This window comes from Anolis sagrei, chromosome 2 (genome assembly GCF_037176765.1).
Source record: "Anolis sagrei isolate rAnoSag1 chromosome 2, rAnoSag1.mat, whole genome shotgun sequence".
In the NCBI taxonomy this organism is placed as follows: domain Eukaryota; kingdom Metazoa; phylum Chordata; class Lepidosauria; order Squamata; family Dactyloidae; genus Anolis; species Anolis sagrei.
In genome coordinates, this window is record NC_090022.1 from 187,112,022 (window position 1) to 187,122,242 (window position 10,221).

The 10,221-nt window shown below is 42.1% G+C and overlaps 1 pseudogene; it reads left to right on the forward strand.

The window, feature by feature from the left end:
- Positions 1-47: 47 nt before the first annotated feature.
- Positions 48-5,209, forward strand: LOC132765461 (pseudouridine-5'-phosphatase pseudogene; annotated as a pseudogene).
- Positions 5,210-10,221: the final 5,012 nt, after the last annotated feature.

Sequence of the window (10,221 nt, forward strand, 5' to 3'; positions counted from 1 at the left end):
TCTGGGAAATCTCACTGTAAACACTTTCTGGAGTCACAGCGTGCAGAATGAGTGAAGGAATGAATGGCACTTGGGCTGTCACCATTCGGTTCAATGCTGTGGAGTCCTGGGAGCTGTTAGTTGGCAGCCCTTTTAGAAGCTACTTACTTACTTACTTACTTACTTACTTACTTAGGCGATCCCTCGTAGTCTGAGGTTGAAGGTCCTCCAAGTGTGTTGTTGTTCATTCGTTCAGTCGCTTCCGACTCTTCGTGACCTCACGAACCAGCCCACGCCAGAGCTCCCTGTCGGCCGTCACCACCCCCAGCTCCTTCAAGGTCTATCCAGTCACTTCAAGGATGCCATCGGCCCCTCTTCCTTTTGCCTTCCACTTTCCCCAGCATAATTGTCTTCTCCAGGCTTTCCTGTCTCCTCATGATGTGGCCAAAGTACTTCAACTCTAGTATCCTTCCCTCCAGTGAGCAGTCGGGCTTTATTTCCTGGAGGATGGACTGGTTGGATCTTCTCGCAGTCCAAGGCACTCTCAGCACTTTCCTCCAACACCACAGCTCAAAAGCATCAATCTTCCTTCGCTCAGCTCCTCCTCGCTTTTGGCCATCAGAGTGGTGTCATCTGCATATCTGAGGTTGTTAATGTTTCTTCCAGCAATTTTCATCCCAACCTTGCATTCATCAAGCCCTGCACATCGCATGATGTGTTCTGCATACAAGTTGAATAGGTTGGGTGAGAGTATACAACCCTGCCGTACACCTTTCCCAATCTTGAACCAGTCTGTTGTTCCGTGGTCAGTTCTGACTGTTGCTACTTGGTCCTTGTACAGATTCCTCAGGAAAGAGACAAGGTGGCTTGGTATGCCCATCCCACCAAGAACTTGCCACAATTTGTTATGATCCACACAGTCAAAGGCTTTAGAATAGTCAATGAAACAGAAATAGATGTTTTTCTGAAACTCCCTGCCTTTCTCCATTATCCAGCGGATATTGGCAATCTGGTCTCTTGTTCCTCTGCCTTTTCTAAACCCAGCTTGAACATCTGGCAACTCTCGCTCCCTGTATTGCTGGAGTCTTCCTTGCAAGATCTTGAGCATTACCTTACTGGCATGAAAAATAAGGGCCACTGTACAGAAGTTTGAGCAGTCTTTCGCATTTCCCTTTTTTGGTATGGTTATATAAGTTGATTTTTTCCAATCTGATGGCCATTCTTGTGTTTTCCATATTTGCTGGCATATGGCATGCATCACCTTGACAGCATCATGGACCTCCAAGTGTAGTGGGTACGTAAGTGACTATGGAGCCCTATTCTTGATCTGCATCTTCTCCCGCAGTGAGGGCATCGGTTTGCAGGTAGAAGGTTGGTTTGACACACCTTCCTCTTGGCATGTTTATCTCTTTCGCCCTTCATTCGCGCCTCTTCAAATTCTGCAGCACTGCTGGTCACAGCTGACCTCCAGGGCTTCCCAGTTCTCAGTGTCTATGTCAGAGTTTTAAGGTTGGCTTGTGCCCATCTTTAAATCTGGGTTGTTGTAGGTTTTTTCGGGCTATATGGCCATGTTCTAGAGCAGGGGTCCTCAAACTAGGGGCCGGATACAGCCTTTCCAAGGTCATTTGTCCAGCCCTCGCTCAGGGTCAACCTAAGTCTGAAACGACTTGAAAGCACACAACAACAACAATTCTATCTCATCAGCCAAAAGCAGGCCCACATTTCTTTTCATCTTTAGTTTCTTTCATATTAGAGTATGTGCTGTGTGCTTTAAGATCTCTCTCTGCATGTGTGTCAAAGAGATGCAGTTGATTGGTGTTTTTCCCTCTTTGAAACCTTAGAAGAAATGGGTGTTAGAGTAGCTCAGACCCAATTATTTACCATTAAGAAATGCAGTTATTGTTTATTATCTATATCAGGGGTCCTCAAACTAAGGCCTGGGGGCAGGATGCGGCCCTCCAAGGTCATTTACCCGGCCCTCGCTCAGGGTCAACCCAAGTCTGAAACGACTTGAAAGCACACAACAACAACAATCCTATCTCATCAGCCAAAAGCAGGCCCACACTTCCCATTGAAATACTAATAAGCTTATATTTATTAAAATTGTTCTTCATGTTAATTATTGTATTGTTTTAAAGTGGTTTTTTTTCTCTTCTTTTTGCACTAAAAATAAGATATGTGCAGTGTGCAGAGGAATTCATTCCTGTTTTTTCCAAATTATATTCTGGCACTCCAACAGTTTGAGGTACTGTGACCTGGCCCTCTGTTTAAAAAGTTTGTGGACCCCTGTTCTAGAGGCGTTCTCTCCTGATGTTTCACCTGCATCTATGGTAAGTATCCTCAGAGGTAATGAGGTCACTACCTCTAAGGATGCTTGCTGTAGTTGCAGGCGAAACGTCAGAGAGAATGCCTCTAGAATATGGCCATATAGCCCAAAAAACCCTAAAACAACCTAGTGATTCTGGCCATGAAAGTCTTCGACAATGCATCTTTAAATCTCTTTTCCTGTCAACCAACATTATGTTTCCCATTCTTGAGTTCGGAGTAGAGAACTGCTTTGGGAGACGGTGGTCAGGCATCCGGACAACGTGGCCGGTTCAGCGAAGTTGATGGTGGAGGACCATCGCTTCATTGATGGTGGTCTTTGCTTCTTCCAGCACACTGACATTTGTCCGCTTGTCTTCCCAAGAGATTTGCAGGATTTTCTGGAAGCAGCGCTGATGGAATCGTTCTAGGAGTTGCAAGCTACATACAACCTCCCAGGATTCCACAGCATTGAGCCACAGCAGTTCAAAGGCAGTGTTGAAAGTGCCTTCGTTCCACAGTGCAGACGCACCCTTCCTCACAGTGATGGGTCACACTTTAAATGATCATTTTGGGGTGAAGGATTGCGGTACATTGTCACTTAGAGTTTCTCTTCTGTACCCTTGGGATCCGCTTACAGCGTGTCTACATTGGAGAAAGAGGTTGTCCTCTCTCTTTTAAAAAAACCTCCACAATTATGAGCTGCATAGATATGTAGTGTAGAAAAGTGCCCTTGTATTGACTGAAAGACGTGTCTGTTGAAGAGGAACAAAAGAAGCAACTTTCTCCTACACTACATACATACATACATACATACAAACATACATTTAGTGATATCCTTTATCTGTAGTGTGTGCATGTGTGTGTGTATCTCCTCTATCTGTATGGAGATAGAATATATATATATATATATATATATATATATATATATTCTATCGTATGTGATATATGGAATATTACAGATAGAGGATATATATAGATTTATATATATACACACATACTACTGATAGATAGATAGATAGATAGATAGATAAATAGATAGATAGAGGATATTTGTGTATGTGTGTATCCTCTCTCTGTAGTATAAATATCATCTATCTATCTGTAGTGTGATTATCCATATATCATCTCTATCTGTATTGTGTGTGTATCATATATATATATATATATATATATATATATATATATATATATATCCTTTATCTATCTGTAGTGTGTGTGTATACATATATGCATACACACACACACATATATATCCTCTAACTGTAGTGTGTGTGTATATATATATTTACAATATTTATATACCCCCTTTCTCACCCCTGGGGGGACTCAAAGCGGTTAATATGTGTATGTGGTTTGCATATATATACTCTATGTGTAGTCTATCTATCCATCTATCTACCTATAATATGTGTACCTATAATATATATGGACATAAATAAACACATATAGTGTGTGTGTGTGTGTGTGTATCCTCTATCTATCTGTAATGTTTGCATATATATATATGTTCATATATCTCCTCTATCTATCTGTAGTGTATATATGTATTTCCATATATATCCCCTATCAATTATAATAATTATTATATTTATTTATGCCCTGCTTTATCTCTCCAAAGGGGATTCAAAGCAACTTGATATAAAAGTATTCACATACTATTTAAAATATACAAATATACAAACATTAAAAAAATTAAAATCATAGCTAAACCATTAAAACATATTCAAAGTTAAAAACCACAGCATCCCTTAAATTGATCTTTAAAAACCTTTTTTAAAAGCCTGTCTGAATAAAAAGATTTTAGCCTGCCGCAGGACAGACAGCAGGGAGGGGGCTATCTATCTATCTATTGTGTGTGTGTTTGTGTGTGTATGTATACATACACACACACACATATAGGGATCTATCTATCTATCTATCTATCTATCTATCTATCTATCTAGACATTCTCGGCTCTTATTTAAGATGCTATGTTATTTGCCACAGACAACAGCAGTTTCCCCTCAACTTCATAATTAGTGTGGGGGAGGGAATTAGTGTCTCGTGAACACATGACATCATCCTTGACAGCCATGTTTTGAAACCGAGCCAGAATCCTGACAGGAATTCTACGGAGCCAGTTGAACTCATAGAAACCGCCGCGGCGACAGCAGTGTGTATGTGCAGCTGGCCGGCCAGCCGGCCTGCCTGCCTCCTCTCCTGGCTCCTTCCCTATGGCAGCACCATGGCTGCCTGTGTTTGCAAGCCTCAGCAGCCCATCACACATGTCATTTTCGACCTGGATGGCACCCTTTTGAACACCGAGACCCTATACACAGCGGTGCTGGAAGAACTCTGCAGTCGCCATGGGAAGAAATTCACTTGGGAGCAGAAAGAGGTCATCATGGGCAGAAGAGAACTGGAGGCCCTGGACATCCTTCGGAAGATCCTTGACATCCCCTTGACAGCTGAGCAAATGATTCAGGAAGCTGAAAAGAAGAAGAAAGAATTGTTTCCCAAGGCTCAGCTCATGCCTGGAGCCGAAAGGCTGGTCCGCCATCTACACCGGCATAAGATCCCCATTGCAGTGGCTTCCAGCTCCCTCCGAGAGCCATACGAATTGAAAACCGCCCACCTCAAGGCCCTTTTTGGCTTATTCCATCACATCACATTGGGTGACGACCCTGAAGTGAAAAATGGGAAGCCGCACCCAGATATTTTCCTGATTTGTGCCAAAAGATTTGACCCTCCGGCGTCTCCGGCCAAGTGCCTTGTGTTTGAAGACGCTCCCAACGGGGTCAAAGCTGCAAAAGAGGCCGGGATGCAAGTGATCATGGTCCCCGATGAAAACCTGAAGAAAGAGCTCACTAAAGAAGCTACTTTGGTCCTCCAATCTATGAAGGACTTCAAGCCGGAAACGTTTGGCCTACCAAAATTTGACTGAGAGGGGTCCGTGCCTCTTTTTGTCGAACTCTTCTTGAGTTCTCATCAGCAGCTGCCCAAAGGATTCAGAGCCCCTCTTGTAATAACATGCTCGGTTTCAGTTTGACAAATGTGTATAGTAGCTCTTCTGTTCAAATCAACCTGGCTACTAGATGGAAAAGTGGGCTTTGGATGTCCCGTTGGCGGAGATCAAATGTGAAAGAAGATAAAACATGGTTGTGACTTACACCGAGTAGTTTAGTCACAGCTGGAGAGCACACCCACTGAACATGTGGGATTCATTAAGGGTTTACTTACTGAGTAAGTAAGTGATTTAATAGATCTCACTGAACACTTAACAGTTGGCTTTGGCCCATTTTATTATAGTGCTCAGAAACACAGCTTTTCCTCTACACCATTTGCTTATTTATGTTTTCACAGCCTGCTAGGGTTCTAGAAGTAAAAAAGTAATAGATTAAATTTGAGGAAAATAACAATTTTTAAGAGCACAGACAAAACAATCCTAGCCACCAACTCTGGTTTTGAGGACACAAAGGGCCCTTCCACAACCATATAACCCAGAATATCAAGGGAGATAATGCATAATATCTGCTTTGTACAGGAATATCTGAGTCCACACGGCCAGATAATTCAGTTCGATGTGGATTAGAATAATAGAATCAAAGAGTTGGAAGAGACCTCATGGGCCATCCAGTCCAACCCCCTGCCAAAAAGCAGGAATATTGCATTCAAATCACCCCTGACAGATGGCCATCCAGCCTCTGTTCAAATCAGTTCAAATCAGATGATGTGGATTTTTTGCTTTGATGACCTGGATTATCTGACAATATAGAAGGGCCCCTCAGGACCCTCCAGCAGAGCCCTATATTAAGGCAGGAAATCCTACATTATCTGAGTGTGGATTCAGATAACCCAGTTCAAAGCAGATATTGTGGGATTTCCTGCCTTTATATTCTGGGACACAGGGCTGTGTGGAAGGGCCCTGAGATGTAATGGAACCTGTTCCTAAATGGTTTCTAGGCTTTGGCTCCTTTAAAGGTAGCCAAAGCCTAGAATTGATGCACCGACCCACTGGCATTGGAGTCAACAGCTGTGAATGCTTTTGGAAGCATAGGGCCCTTCCACACAGCTATATAACCCAGAATATTAAGGCAGATAATCCACAATATCTGCTTTGAACTGGGTTATCTGAGTCTCCACTGCCCTATAATCCAGTTCAATGTGGATGTTATACAGCTGTGTGGAAGAGCATATAGAAAGCCTCGATTTATCAAACTGCCGCAAAACTGATTTAAAACACAGAAATGTTGAATACCTTGAATTGGGATAAGGCTACATTTTGAAAGAGGAAGCAAGATGTGCAGTTTGGTAGATCAGCCTCACCTCCTTAGGGGGATGCTGCTTGGGCAATCCATAACTTTAAATATTTCCCTGGAAATAAACTCAACTTGATTTAAGTGTGTACACTCCCACTAAAAGCAAGGTGGTTAGCGTGGCACGGGAGAGAAAGTCCATTGATAATTTTTGAAGAAAATGTCAATTTCAATCTTGCAGTCTGCTCATATATGAAACAATCCTACACATATCCTACACATATCCTACACTTAATTCAATTGGGGATCACGTCTGCATTGACAGATATAGGAGGGGAGTCAACTAGTTTGAAGTCAGATGTGAGGGACTTGTAGTTTCTGAGATTTATAGTTCACCTACAATCAAAGAGCATTCTGAACTCCATCAACGATGGAATTGAACCAAACTTGGCACACAGAACTCCCACGACCAACATAACATACTGGAGGGGTTTGGTGAGCATTGACCTTGAGTTTTGGAGTTGTAGTTCAACTAAATCCAGAGAACACTGTAGGCTCAAACAATGATGGATCTGGACCAAACTTGGCACGAATACTCAATATGCCCAAATGTGAACACTGGCGGAGTGTTCTCGACATTTGGGTGTTGTAGTTGCTGGGATTTATAGTACATCTACAATCAAAGAAAATTTTGAACCCTATCACCGATAGAAATGGGCCAAACTTCCAACACAGAACCCCCATGACCAACAGTATTTTCTGGTGGCCTTTGCCCCCCCCCCCCCCCCCCATGATCCCCAGGTTGGGAATCACTGCTTTGGGAAATCAATTGCCCTGTCCAGCATTCAGGAGGGCAACAGGACCTGTGAGCATAGTGTGTTAGTATCTGGGCCGGAGGGATTGCAAGTCAGCTGCTATACTTTCAGTTTTGCCTTGATGCGTAGAACAGTTCTTCTACTCCAGCTCTACTTTGTTAAGGAGGGAAGAAGAAAACATCTTTTTCTTTCATTTTACTGTAGAATTCAAGAATGTCGACCAGGAAAGCTTCATTTGAAGAAGAGCTATCTTGTTTGGAGGGATTTAGGATGTGTGGGGGGAACCTTAAGATGATACTTAACTTTTTGATGAGAGGAAGAATATTTTTAGTTGTGTAAACTGGCAAGGAAGTTAGGAAATAGTGTTTCTAAAAAGAGAAGTGCAGGGGATGGAGGATGGATGGAACTTTTGCTATCACTCCTGTGAGCCCATATATTTAATATGGTTTGGGTGTGAATTGTTGTTCTTGTTAATAGGAAATTATGGCTTCAAACAATTAAAGAAGAATTTCTATAGACTTAAGAAACTGCCACTGGTGGTGCCCTTTACATTACGGAAGTTTAGAATGTGGGGCAGAGGTATTTTCCTGCTTCTAAAGTGTGGGTTTTCCCCACGATTCGATTGGCAAGTGACTGATTCCTCAATTCCTCACATACACAGTATTTTCTGTTGGTCATGGGGGTTCTGCGTGGGAAGTTTGGACCATTTCTATCGGTGGTGGGGTTCAAAATTATATTTGATTGTAGATGAACTATAAATCCCAGCAAGGCAGCAAAATGTCCTATTTTGCCCCTTTGCCCATTTATAAATAAAATGTGGAGGGGGGAGCTGAGATGGACAGAAACTATTCCTTTCTGCCGCCCTTACTGTTTTGGGACTGAGGAGGTATAGAAAACAAGATATTCAAAACATTCAGGAGAAAATAGCAAGCGTGCAAGCCCTGCGCTTCCCTATGTAGGGTCATAAAAGTCCTTTTGAACTCTTACCTGAATCTCCTGTTGTGCTTTTGCCTAGACAGCAGAGATAGATTTAGGAGAGCTAAAGTTTCATTTCCCCCCTCCCTCCTGTAAGAATGCAAAATAACTCCTCTATATATGTTGTTGTTGTTTTTCAAGCTGTAAATTGAATACCCAGAGAAAGAGAGAAGTTTAAAAAAAGAAAAGAAAATGGGCGAGGGACAGTGGGGGAAACAAGTATTTATTGTGTGATGGCAAATCAAATACAGGTGAAAGCAGAGAGAAGGATTAAGTGTGATGGAAGTAGGGAAATCTTCCATTTAATTTCAAAATTGAGTTTTGCAGGAGCTTTATGGAAAACCTACTCTCCTGAACACTTGACCTGTTCTGCAACGTCAGGGCCTCAGTTCTGCCAGGAGTGAGTCCACAGGAGCTGAGCCAGAGGCAACAGGAGAAACAAGCACTGCCCCTTCCCTCAAAGCCCCTGGTGATGGTACCTTCACTTCTTGCTTCGGCCTCATCTTTCTCCCAATGTTGAAGGCTTGCAAGGAAGTAACAATAGTTTCCTCTCTGTATGTTAATTCTGACATTGCAGTAGTGAACTCCCACGACTTCTGCACACAAACAATCTAGAGTAGTAGTGATACCTTGAAAGCCAAATGATCACACCCCCTCCAATTAGTGGCTTTCTGAACCTTTCTAGAGTGGTGTCTCCTAACATTTACATTTTTCGTTTTCTCTTCTTTAAGAGTTGCAACAGGCTTTGTAGTCCTGGGCTCTATGCCCACTCAAACTATTTATCTTGGACACAGAAAAATTATGTCCTTCTCAGGTTGTTTGGGTTTTAAGTCTTCCTCCTATCCCAAGAATGGTTGGGAATCAGATTAATTCATCAGCCTGCCAGTTTAAGTAATTTTATTGCTGTTTTTATCTCTTTTGGAGTCTGGCACAGGAAACATTATCAGGGTACATCTAGATTGCCATCCAAGAGAAGGCTTTCAACAAGCCCAGTTGTAACAAATGGTTCTGAAGGCAGCATCTTGTTCTCTTTTATTTTATGTGATGTGGAGCATAGAGCTGTGTAATTTGAACATGCAATATCCTTATTCTTTGAATACACAATATACTCAGCATGTCATGGCTAGAAAGCATGCTACATACCACACTGTTCCTCCCAGCAGAAAGTCAGGTACATAATGTGGAAACCTTCTGAAGCAACATATTTTTCAATTTAGTTAGATGTTAAATGTTGAAAAGTCCTACTGCAGTGTTATCACAGTGGACATGACAATCCAAATTCCTTTCTTCCTCCTTTTTAAAACCAGAATTAGCTTCACTTACTGTAGATTTCAGCTTACCTTTCACATTATCCTATCAGTCCTAATAGGCTCCAGAAGCCATTGATTCACAGGAAGTATGATTGTTTGACCTTTACGTTGACCCAAGCAGACTTTTAATGTGCTTCTGACGAAGTGGAAAAATACAGCTTCAAATCAATGTTGCACCAATAACAGCAGCCAAGCAAGATGATGGGAATTTTAGGTGAAACTGAAACCTTGTTGAGTAAGGTGAAATCATAGAAGCTAAATGGCAATAGAAGTGCAACAGGATGGCTTGATTTCTTGGTTTGCCCACCTTGAAGTTTTGGCTTTGTGGTACTTTATTTACCAAGTTTTTCTTTACCCTGTTGTCATATCATGACAACTAACTCATGTGGCAAACCACTGCAGCCTATCATGACACATTTATCTTGTGAGGGCTTGTAAAACAGGAAGGTTTACAAATTGCAACATGGATACTCGACTCTGCGTGACTCAAAATGATACATCGGGTTCAAACAGATGCATCCATCAACTTTCTCCCAGTCCTCTTCCCTCACTGACATTGCACAAACACAACACAAAGACAAACAACTTCATACTGAGTCA